Source organism: Protopterus annectens, chromosome 7.part1 (genome assembly GCF_019279795.1).
Source record: "Protopterus annectens isolate FY-2018-M chromosome 7.part1, PAN1.0, whole genome shotgun sequence".
NCBI classification, from domain to species: Eukaryota; Metazoa; Chordata; order Ceratodontiformes; family Protopteridae; genus Protopterus; species Protopterus annectens.
The window spans coordinates 245726713-245739216 of NC_056740.1; the positions used below are offsets into that span (position 1 = coordinate 245726713).

General features: G+C 38.8%; 2 protein-coding genes across 3 annotated transcripts in view; one reads left to right on the forward strand and one right to left on the reverse strand.

Moving 5' to 3' along the window:
• ASB7 (ankyrin repeat and SOCS box containing 7) overlaps positions 1–3198 on the reverse strand; it is a 358166-nt gene extending 354968 nt beyond the window's left edge. The window contains exon 1 of one of the 2 annotated variants that reach the window (XM_044078690.1): positions 3133–3198. The gene's annotated coding sequence lies outside the window, so the exon portion shown is untranslated. Of the gene's footprint in view, positions 1–2956 lie in introns of both variants that reach the window. The other variant, XM_044078689.1, reaches the window with a different exon arrangement.
• A 96-nt stretch (positions 3199–3294) lies between these two features.
• Positions 3295–12504, forward strand: part of LINS1 (lines homolog 1) — a 578944-nt gene continuing 569734 nt past the window's right edge. The window contains exon 1 of the mRNA XM_044078688.1: positions 3295–3467. The gene's annotated coding sequence lies outside the window, so the exon portion shown is untranslated. The remainder of the gene's footprint in view (positions 3468–12504) is intronic.

Below are 12504 nucleotides of genomic sequence, written 5' to 3' on the forward strand. Positions count from 1 at the left end.
TCAAGCAGTTACTACTTCTAATTTTGGCCATTACCAACAAAGTTATTACTATAGCCTGGAAAAAGAACAAGATTCCACACCTTGATCAGATGGCTTGATTGTTAGGGACCCAGAGCAGAGAAAGAGGGTGAACATCTCTGCTGAGCAAAGGATAGCTCATGATAAAAAAAAAAAAAAAAAAAAAAAAAAAAAAAAAAAGCAGGGACGGCTATCTTTTAAACAGAGTATGGTCTGAGGTCCTTTGGCCAGTAAAAGGTAATGGGAGGGGGCAGAAAATCATAGAAAACATTAGCAGAAGCACATGTAGGCTTATAGCTTTTCAGTCGCCTAGGAGGGCTATAGGTCAAATAACAATGAGTTTAGTGAAAATAACTGCTGACCAGTTAGATGCCCAGTACTCTTCTTGTTAAATTAAAGGACAGTAATGGAAAACACTGGACCACAAGTAAGTGCAAATCCAGAATACCAAGTGACGTGGTTACGCAAAGTTCAGTTTTCTCCATTACCACCTGAAAATGTTTACTTCCACTAAATATGATAAAAGCAAAAAGCTCTTCATTATTGCTGATCAAATCTCTTTGCTGATTGTGACATTAATTTAAAAAATTCTTAACAATGAATACATAACATGCCTTTCAAATGTGAAACAGTGAGGAACATGGACTTTGAGACTTAAAAAATCTGGAACATTACTCATAATGAGGTCACTTGAGAGGTATGAAACAAACGAATAACCAAAAAAGAAACTGGTAAAAAGACAAACCAAACGGAACAGGAAACAACAATAATTGGTTTTCTACCCATTATTTTTATTTTTGCTCCCGTTTATTGAGCAAAGTTGTGTTGCTGTGGCAAAGATGACATGCAGCATCTCCTATATGTTATGCACATGCTGTAACATACTGAAAGCTACATAAAAACACAGGTGCAGTCCAGTGTTCTCCATTAAAGCCAAGTAAAGAACCAACAACTACAATTTTGAATTTTACTATTCCCTCTATAGTTCATTAATGATTTTTTATTGTTATGTATCAACTACACAGAAAAACAATTAAGTCTAAGTTATCAAATGTTCTCAATAAAGGTTTTTTAAAAGACCTTACCCAATTTTGTTAAACAAAAAAAAAAGTTACCTATGAGGGACAGGTTCATAACCCAGAGGCTCCCTTCGCTCTGAAATAGAATTCCAGTTCATGTGAGGCAGAGCACCTCACTGAATCTCTTCAAGAAGAATCTCGATAAGTGGATGGGGGATCGTAGGTTTGTCCCAGGGATTACTCCCGTGTCACTATTAGACAGATGCACAGTAAACTAAACCTTAAAAAGGGCACAGTATACTCAAATCAAGGGGTGGCGTAAGCCATACAGAATCGGGCTAGGCTTATAATTGCCCCAGGGCAGATAGCCTAGTATGAACCTATGAACCTATTTATGTTCGAAGTCTGTAATGTTGTGCTCTTGCACCCAGGTTATGGCTGTAAAGCTTTCAGGGATCAGCCTATCCACCAGCTAGCCAACATTACAAATAAATAAAGCTACAAAGTGATAACAATTGCATCCTAATAATTCAGAGAAAACAGGACTGCCCACTTTTGCCACTATTGGCCCACATACACAAATCGATTAATCATGAATACCAGACCTAGAAAAACAGAGGTGCGAAAATACAGAAGTCTTTAAAAGTTTAGTAGACAACTATTTTTGATTATCCAATATTTTATTATAAACAAAATGCTGCATAAGCTATTCTGACATCAAAACTATTCAACAGTAGTTAATATATGAACATGTGTAATGCAGTTTATAACTAGTCATCAATGCCAGTTCATGGAATGCTAAAATACCTCCAAAATGACCATGAACGCATGGTTATAAAAGTACTAGTCGATATAAAGATCTTAAAGAAAAGAGTTCATTAGTGGTTCTGTTTATAATTTAGGATTCAGCTTAAATTTTTATGAAATAAAGTTATGCACTTCATCAAATACTGCCACAAAAACAAGATGCATTACTATACAAATAAAACAGATTTTCTCAAAACGTATTGTTCAAGTCTAAAACACTGTTTGGTAAAATACAAAATAGTCTGCTAATAAATAATATACAAGCTATATTTAAAAACTATTTTAAAGTAAGTCTCTCTAAACTAGGCATATCGGACCTCCTCTTTTAAGTGCTCCTTTGGAAATGGATAAAACTGTTGCAGTCCCTTTCTAGTCAACAATATTCAAAACAGAAAAATCGTGAAGTACCGACAAGCAATTACTAACAAAACTAGAACAGCATAAAATATTTTAAACATACCTCTATCTTTGTCTATTAAGAAAAAATATACACACTTTGTAAACAATACCTATTACGGAAGGTTAGGCGTACACTTGCAATATAAAAACCTCCCATTCTATGAATCAGAAACCTGAACAGTAGTTCAAATTCTTTAAATGAACTGACCACTAACTAGAAAACACTAATTACCAATACAGTTTTGATGATTTAGACTTCATGAAAAAATATACGAACTACTACAGGAGGACCACACAACACACACATGCAGCTGAAGTTCTATCATAATGTCATCCAAAAAAAATAAATACTTTCAGAAACGATTGCGTCTGTTCTCACATCTGGTACTGAACACCGAACCCCAATTTGCAAAAAAAAAAAAAAGTTTCACTCGTGCACTTACAGACGAAAGTAAAAAAAAAATGGTTATGCTATGATCAAGTCAGGAATAATCGAGGCCAGCAATCTACAAACAATAGATTATTACCATATGTACAGTTTTTACATATCTTTTCATTTTCTCCTTAAGCATATGAAGCGGTCCTTCCTTTGACAACTCCATGTTCCTTTCAAAATGTCCATAATGAGAGTTTTATGCTTATACAGTCATAGTTATTCGCAATAAAGCAATCAATAAATGAACACAAAAAGCGTTACACAGAAAGGACTTTACCTGTCTGCCACAGACTCCAGATAACGACTTTTCATCCGTTTTTTTCACACTTGAGTTATATTCCACATGTATTAATTCATATATCCAAAAGATATATTGTAACTGATACTGAATTACTAAACTCAGTAAGTATTTACTACATACAAAAATGAGGAAATTGTAAATAATTTACGTACACTTCAGGAGACCAACCACCAAAAGATCTGTGTTTCTGCGAGAATAACTAGTCTTTTTTCGGGCCAATCACCTCCAGCAAATGACGCAAAATTATTGCGCCACTGGTTCAAGATTGTTACGCTTAGTGTACTTGATTCAAGTAAGTTTTTCCCATGGAGCAAGCTATGGTCTTCCAGTGCTTGAAGGCGTAGTGCGCGTGCGGCACTGCGAGTTTTACAATATTTTATTTATTTTATCTATATATTTTTCCATTAGCAGTTGTTAAACCAAGTGATCACATTTTCTCATTCATCTGTAAATACAAGGCGATACACAGTGGTTTTATTGCAAATGGGTAAGGCGTACAGTTTTCATGACTTGTTAAGTTTGTGGCGATTTGTTTATATTAGGACACACCACCCTTCCTCACGCAGGTGTAGATGGTGCCAACTTGATTGACATTTCAAAGGGACTATCAGTTAAGTGTGCCAGCTGTCTTTAAAATCTTGAGACTGTAATGGACATTGCTGAGTTAATGAGAGCGAAAGATTACACGCATCCGGCAAGGGGGCTGCTGCCTCTCTCCCCCTACCCAATTTTAATTGTAATGCTTGGTAGTCCTGTGGAGTGGGGGTGCGGGAGACTTTTGCTGGTCCACCAGCATATTAGCTTAGAGTATGGGTTTGAGTTCCAAATGAGAGCTAATTTTATCTGTCCACTTATATGATTCTAACACTGCCTAAGCAGACGGCGTTTTGTGTGCGTGTATACACACACACACACACACACACACACATATATATATATATATATATGTGTATATATGTTTTGTAATTTGCTCTTCAGCTACAGTAGATCAGCAATTAAGCAAGATAATGTGCATATGTATCGACACACAAGATCTGAATAAATTGCTTTAAGATGGAACATTGCCCTTTGTTGAAGTAGTAATTGCCACTGTCCCCAATGCCAAGTTGTTGTAATTACTGCTTGCAAATGGGAAGCTCTTGTGATTTAAACTGAATGCAAGATTAAAGGCGTATACATTTAGTATGCTGATGGATATGTAGAAGTTTTGATACCAACTTTTGAGATTTCATCAGCTCCAGAAATATTTCAGTTGTGACTAACATGATAGTGATGTAGGAACATACCATGAATATTATTGATGTTCTTGTCTTGGGTGCTGTATACTAAGAACATAACAGATGTGATCTTAATCTGCCTGACAGTTTGATCAAAGATTTGAAGCTTAACAAGGCTCAGTATCAGATTGGTGTTGCATTCTTGAAATGCGTGGGTTATTGACTGAAAATGGGGTTACTTCTAGTTGCTGAAAGAGTGCATGCCATAATTAATATGAACATTTATTTATTTTTTTATTTATTGACATTTAACCGGGAAGGTCCACAGGGTCAAAAACCCATTTTCAGTGGAGGCCTGGGGAGAAAAGCTCCACAAATATCACATAAGTAATTAACATAAGCAAAAACATTAACAAAAACACATGAAATGAGTTAATATGTACACTAACAGATAGCTGGTAGGTTGCTACTAGCATGGTAAAATAAAGGATACATATTCATATCAATGTATACACTATATATGGTACAGTTGTAGTGATGAGAAAGTGTGAAAGTATAGTAAGTAAAGGTGTAAATATTTATTTAAGGTAGAAAGATCTATTTTAATGCAATTCTTGGGAGTGGTACAGTATCAGTAAAAATTATACTGTATTTGTTGGAGAGAAAAAAAAGCTACTAGGTTTGCTGCATTATGAAGTTGGTAAGGAAGCTAATAACTACTGCACAAATGCTAAAGTGGCACGATGTAGCATTATCAAATACATTACAAGTCGGTGCAAGCAAGAAAAGGTTAGGAGTAATGCTACAGCAAGAGGGCAGGCCTGTTGTTTGTGCAGTGAAACTGTTGACACATGTACAACCCAGGTATGTGCAAACAGAAAAAGAAATGCTGGCACTAGTAATTTTGTATAAGTTTATTTCAAAGTTATGCATTCAAGCTCATATGTGGGATGAATCCTTATAGTGTTTGTCTTCATGTAATCTGTTCTGTAATATATATTAGTGGAATATGATACTAAACTGAACTGAATGTATGAATATTCAGATAAAAAATACCTAAAGATGAAGCCTGCTTTTTGTATGATTCATGTGCAACGCAGGTTATAAGTATTCCTACTTATGGGCATGATGCTGTGCTGAATGAAATGGATTTTTCAACTGAAGTGCCATATTTGAAAATGGCAAAGCCTTCATAAGCTGTAGAGTATAACACATCTGCTTATGCAAAGTACAGATAAAGAAGTTGAATGTAACAGTATATCGAGATGCTTCCTAGATGTTTAATTTATATTTTGAGGTTTGATTTCCAAGTAAGAGAAGGATAGTAAGACTATCCTTGTATATTTAAAATGTACTAAATAAAAATAGGCTCATAAGTGTTTACTAGGCTAACTACCACAAGGGCCTTTTTAAGCGTAGCCATGCATCCCAAATCTCTGACAATTTCTGATGCCCTTGATAAGTGTAAACAGGGGCTTGGGCAATTAAACATTTACAAGCTAGGGCCTGGGAAATGAAACGTTTACAGGTTGCTTGTGTCCATTAGAGACATAGGTGCCAAACCAGGAATGAATTTCCTGTTCCACATTTATTTATTTATTTATTTTATTGCATTTGTTTACCGGGAAAGTCCACTGGGCCTAAAATAGCCCATTTTCATTGGAGGCCCGGGGAGAAAAGCTCCAACGAGATGCAGAAAAAATATAAACATTAATTAGTACAGAAGTAGAAACAGTGTTACAGATAATAAATATAGTAACATATACAGAATATATACATAAAAGCAGGAATCTGGTTTGATTACAGTAATATATACAGAAAATATACATTAAAGCAGAATTCAATGAAATCAATCGGAGTGGTATAAACAGTGATATGTTAATCAGTATTATTGTACCAGTATCAACAAGTGAAGATAACAATAAATATGGAGAAAGTATCATCAGTCACTAGTAGCAAAAGACCTAGGAATTTAGTAATCATGTAAGGAGAGTGCAGAGGTTAGGTTATAGAGCAGGAACATAGCCAGGAAGAGTTGAGATGATTTTTCAGTATTTGTTTGAATGTGGTGATGCTGTCTGTGTTTCTTATAGAAGGTGAAAGTGAGTTCCATAGTTTGGCGATGGTGAAGGAATAGAGGAGTTGACCAGCAGGTAAGGTGGACTCATCTACTTTTAGAAGTAGATGATTTTTAGATCTTAGATGCCTGCTGGGATGGTATTTGGCAAGTTGAGTTGAGAGAGCAGGACAGTCTGTGGGTCTGTAGATTATTTTGTGCACAGTAGTTAGTTGGGTGAATAAGAGATGGTGGGGGAGTTCCAGCCACCCTAATTGTTTCAGTGACTTACAGTGGTGGGATGAGAGTTTGGCCTTGGTAGCAAATGTTGCTATTCTGTTGTAATACATAGCAAGTTTGGATTTTATAGAATTTTGGATATTAGTGAGGAGAGGGGCAACATAAAGGAGAGAGGGTAATAAAAAGCTAACAAGGGTCTGTCTAGTAGAGAGACTAAGAAAATGTTGGTGCCTGTAGAGCATACCAAGCTTTTGGTGTGAATGTTATTGTTTATGTGTAGGTCAAAGTTAAGGTTTTCATCTATAATGATGCCTAGTAATTTAGTTTGTGGGACAACTTCTATAGTGGTATTGTCTTGGGCTTGTATAGTGAAGAGTTTTTTTTATCAAATGGACTGGTTTTCCTAAGAGTAAAAATTACTAGTTTATTATTTTTTTTTTTTTTTGGATTTAGGGCAAGATGATTGTTGAGCTTCCAAGATTCAGTAGATGTGAGGGCATTCTGGGTAATTTGCTGGAGTTCATAGCTGGAATTTGCAGTGCATATTATTGTAGAGTCATCGGCATACTGGATTACTGAGCATTGTGGGAGAGTGGTATGAAAGTTGTTAATAAAGATGCTAAATAAGAGAGGACCAAGTATGGAGCCTTGGGGTACCCCTGTGGAAGTATTGAGGAAGGGAGAGTAAGATTGTTGCCATTTGGTGGATTGCTGCCTTTTGAAGAGATAGCTGTTGAACCATTGTAGGTTAGGGGGAGAAATGTGGAGGGTGGATAGTTTAGAGAGGAGGATAGTGTGGGAAATGGTATCAAAAGCTTTGGAAAGGTCAAGGAAAAGTGAAGCAATTATTTTACCAGAATCCCGTGCCTGGTTAACTACATCAAGGAAGGATAGGAGGGCGGTAGTGGTGCTGTGTCCTGGTCTGAAACCATGCTGAGTGGGTGATAAAATTTGATTTTCATGCAGGTGGTTGAGTAGTTGGGCATGGATGCATTTTTCCTGTATTTTAGAGAGGGGTGAGAGAATTACTATGGGTCAAAAGTTTGTGGTGTCTGTATTGGTGTCACCTTTGTGTAAGGGGGGTAATGAATGCTTTTTTTTCCAGATGTCTAGGACAAGGGATTCTTTAATTGATCTGTTAATGAGTATGCTGATGGGATAAGCTATAGAGTTTGCTGCTAGCTACAGGAAGTGTGGGGGTAGATTGTCAGGGGCCAAAGTACAGGGTTTTAGCTTAAGTAAAAGTTTTTTTTTATTGTGCTGGTCGGTATGGGGGAGAAATTGACCAGGTTGCACTTGAATTGGGTTAGGGAGGAACTCTGCTTCACATGGATGAAGAGCCTGTTCCAGAGACTGGGTATTCTCTGGGATACATACCTGTCTGTCCAGCAGTCCTGTTTATGTCACAGGCAAGGTTTAAGTCTTTAGAATGTTTAAATGTGGTGCTGTTTGTTTTGCGGATATGCAGGAGGTCCATCAGAGTGGGGTCTGACAATGCCATGTATGTCAAGTCATAGATCTTCCCTCAAAAGCCTGTAGGAGACAATACAGGGATAGAGCTTTCAGGTGGTCTGCAAAGGACATTTTACTTAAACCCTGTATTCTTTTAGTGAGGAACCTCTGTGGAGTTTCCAGTTGTTGGATATGCCTAATTGTATGTAATTTGTGAATATTAATATGATTTATATAGAAGTGTGGCAGAGGGAGATGCCAGCACAGCTGTCTGGAATTTTGTAAATGGTTATGCGTCTCTTGTGAATGTTAACATGGTTCATGTGCTTGTGTTACAAATATATTAGAACTGTATGTCATTGTATAGACGTGCTGAAGACAGATTTTTTTAAATATACACTATTGTAACTGTTTAACAAGGTAGACTGAAACACAGGAGATTAACTTGCAAACCTTTAGAAGAATGGTTTAGGTTAAGTTACTTTATAGCTAGGCCATAAACAAAATATGTTGTCTCTCAGTTAAATGCTACCTCAATGGTTGTGTTTGAGCCTGGGAACTGAAGTCAGATGACAAGAAGTCATGTCATGCTGCAAGTATCCCAGCAGTAATATCTGAGAGATTAATTTAAGAAGTGTGTGTGTGTGTGTGTGTGTGTGTGTGTGTGTGTGTGTGTGTGTGTGTGTGTGTGTGTGTGTGTGTGTGTGTGTGTGAGAGAGAGATAGAGAGAGAGATTGTGCATTTTGTATTTTGTCTTTGACCTGACAGCATCAGTTGGGAAACCCCACTCATCACATCTGTCTTGCTTGCTCTGTAAGTAAGTTAACTGGGGTACAGTAATTTCTTTTAGATTCAGTAAGGAATACAGTAAAGATTAGTTTAGATGTTTTCTGTATTTGTTTGAGACTGTCCTGCAATGTTTTAAATATTTCTTGTGATGTTTAACTCTCTGAAGTCACTGTGAATGCATATTAAGTATTGTCTTGTTCTTTTGTTATTTGTTATTAAAATATTTAAACCAGTCGTGGCTGGTATTTGTGAGACATATTTAAGCTCTTGGAGTACTTGCATATCTGTTTGGTGACACTGTGCAGACCACTTCTAATAGCCTTGCTGTTGGTCACACTGCCATTTGGATTAATAGTACCGTTACATAGTAAGATTGGACACCCTTTGTTAAGGGCCTTAAGCTGATAAAGAGTTGACTGGTGGCAGTGGCAACTACCTTTATAGTCTGGGGAAAAAGGGGGCATAGCTAGTAAACCTGTGCTAGCTTTTCCCAGGTGTGTGTGTGTGTGTGTGTGTGTGTGTGTGTGTGTGTGTGTGTGTGTGTGTGTGTGTGTGTGTGTGTGTGTGTGTGTGCGAGCGCGCAAATGTTTGTGTATAAATCAAATCTCAAAATGTGTGTGTCAGCTACTTGGGCAGGGACACGAAGCACTGGTTGGACAGAAAGAGTGCTGGAGGTCTTGATTTGGCCACTCAGCTGAGATCTTAATCCTATAATTGCCAGTGGGGAGTCTTATTGGGGATCTGGAGAAAGTCGGAGAAACCAGCCTCAGACTGACTGTGGTCTTTGTGTGCTCTTAAGGGAAATTGCACTTTACTGTGTGTGTACATTTCATCCTCCCAGTATGTACATCCCCCACTGTTGCCAGTGGTGAAAATTGAGGCTTCTTGATTACTGGGCCAGTGCTGGGGCATCGCATGTTAATTGGTGGGCAGTGGTGGGATATCCACATATTAGGATTCAGTGGTGTGGATACTGAATTACTGTAGCCTGTAAACAGTGGTCACTGAAGGTGTTTGTACTCTGTCAGCCACACAGTGAACATTCAGAGTTTCATATCACAATTGCTTTATTTTTTTGTTAGCTTAGTCAGGGAGAACAGGCAAGGATGTCAGCAGAGGAGTATGGCAAGCTGACAAGGAGCCAGTTGGCTGAGATGTGCCAGGCTAAAGGGCTCGTGCATGCTAACATGACTGAAGTAGAAATTATTGCAGCCTTGGGCACAGCTGTATCACAGACCAGCAACCAGGAGGATAACCAGGCTGGCCTTGGAGATGTACAACTTTCAGAAAATGGACAGTTCAACCTTTCCACAGAGAACTTAAAAATCCGTATGGAGTTAGACTTGAACTGGAGGCCAGATGGTTTGAACTAGAATCAACAGAGAGATTGGGCCATTTGGAGGGTATGTAAACAGTATAACGTTGACCATGGACTCTGGGTATGGTTCCTGACCCACTTACTCTATGGTAAAGCTTTAACTGCTGTTTCCGTTTGTACTTGAGTCATTTGGTCTTTGTACATAGCCTAAACTAATTCTACCACTGTTTCTGGGACTTCCAGCCACACAGGACTGCACAAATCAGCTTTCTTGGGATCTTGTTATATACTTTCTCCAAGTCTAGGAATGCCCAGTTGGACAAATCAGCTTTCTTGGGACCTTGTTATATACTTTCTCCAAGTCTAGGAATGCCCAGTTGGACTCTCTCCTCAACTATATCTTCTTCTCAACTGTCTGTCTCACTGCAAACATTCATATCAGTTGTGCTGCATCCTGACCTAAATCCGAACTGCTCATCTCTCAACTTACATTCTACAACTCTGAATATTTGTTTCAGTCACCTTCTCCAGAACTTCTAAAACACTGGCAATATTATGCTTATTTTCCTGTCATACAGGCTATACCTTTCTCTCCATATTGTTATCCATTTCTTCTTTTCTCTCCATATTATTATGAGTACCCTCAGGACCCTTTTCTACCCTATCTGCTTTGACTTCTTCGTATCCTACTGCTTTCCCTGGCTTCATTTTCTTTAGTTTGTTTTTGTGTCTTTCGGCTTTAGGGGTCGCCACAGCGGAACTCGGGTCCGCTAATGATTGGTAGTAGATTTTTACGTGTCGCGTTACCAGCCCTGACACACAACCTTCAACGAAGGTACGCACATTCACGCATATCTCCATGCAGAAGACGCTCTAGCTGAGAATCGAACTGGACAGCGTCTTATTGTGAGGCGAGAACGCTACCACAGCACCTCTGTTCTTATTTCTATGCAGGCTCCTTCTCTTCTCCCATCATAGGTTGTGTCTGGGACAGTACAGCTTCTGTGGGATTTTCTGACCAACTGTTGCAGATATTTCAGTTACAGTGAGAGTGTAAGGTGCTAGTAACAGAAATAGTTGATTTTTAGAAAATCAACAGCATCAACTAAACGTAAGACTGAAAGGGGGTATGAGATGTAATGGTGGACTTGTATCTGTAGTCATACTTTAATTTCTCCCTGCTTTGAAAATTCCTAGCATAGATTGGCAGGAAGATATAATTCACAGTGTGTGGTATAGAGCAGAAAGATGCAAGAGACCCAGGCAGGTTGTCTGTAAAGTATATTCATATACAGCCATATGCAGGTGAATACTGGATTCTAAACAATATTTTTCTCTCTCATGGTGTCACAGTGGAAGGATACCTAGTGAGAGTTTTTTGAGGAAACGAATTCACAAATCAGAGTAATAACAGTAGGTAGGTGTAGTATTGGGGGTCAGCATAGAAGGCCTTCTGCTCTTGAGATGGCTCACCAATTTATTCAGCAAATGCAGGCCACAGCATTGCCTGCCCCTAAACAAGATTCTAACATGATGGAAGTAACTACTTCAGAAAGTGCTACAGAAGATGTTACCCTACAAGAAATGGACTGGTTTTCTGGTAGATGGAGGGGAAGGCAAATTCAGGATGCAGTGTGGCAACTAAAGAGTAAAGAGAAAGAGGAAGAGGCATGGGCGGGACTTCCCCAGGACCATGCTGCAGGCTGTTCCTTCCCAAATGGGTGAAAAACAGATATACAAATCGAAACTGTGCGTGTACAGCCCCAAAGAAAGCAGAAGGGAGTTGTACAGATAGTCAAAAGCCCACATGGCCATCATAGGTTCATAGGTTCATACTAGGCTATCTGCCCTAGGGCATTTATAAGCCTAGCCAGAATGTGTTTGGCTTTCGCCACCCATTTTAAATTTATTTTGCTATGCCCTTTTTCGAGGTTAGTATACTGTGCCTCTGTCTAACAGTGACACAGAAGTGATACCCGGGGTAAACCTACGATCTCCCATCCACTCATCAAGATTCCTCTTGAAGAGAGTCAATGAGGGACTCTGCCTAACCTGGACTGGGATTTTATTCCAGAGTGAAGGGAGCCTCTGGGTTATGAATCTGTCCCTCCAGCATGTCCTATTTATTTCGATGCTGAGGTTCAAGTCTCTCGAGCGCGTAGCTCAATGGGATTTGGATTTTCTGAGGTGCAGCATGTCCATTAATTCCGGGTTGGACATGGCTTTATACGTCAGGCACAGATCGCCTCTGAACAGGCGGTATGCCACTAAGTAGAGCTGGAGTTTCTTTAACCGGGCAGCATATGGCATCTGTTTGAGCCCTTTGATCCTCTTGGTGAGGTACTTTTGGGGTCTTTCCAGTTGCTGCAGGTGTCTGGTAAGGTACATCCCAAAAGGGGCATTGTACTCAATTATGGGCCTGATGAGGGATGAGTAAAGAGGCACGATGACC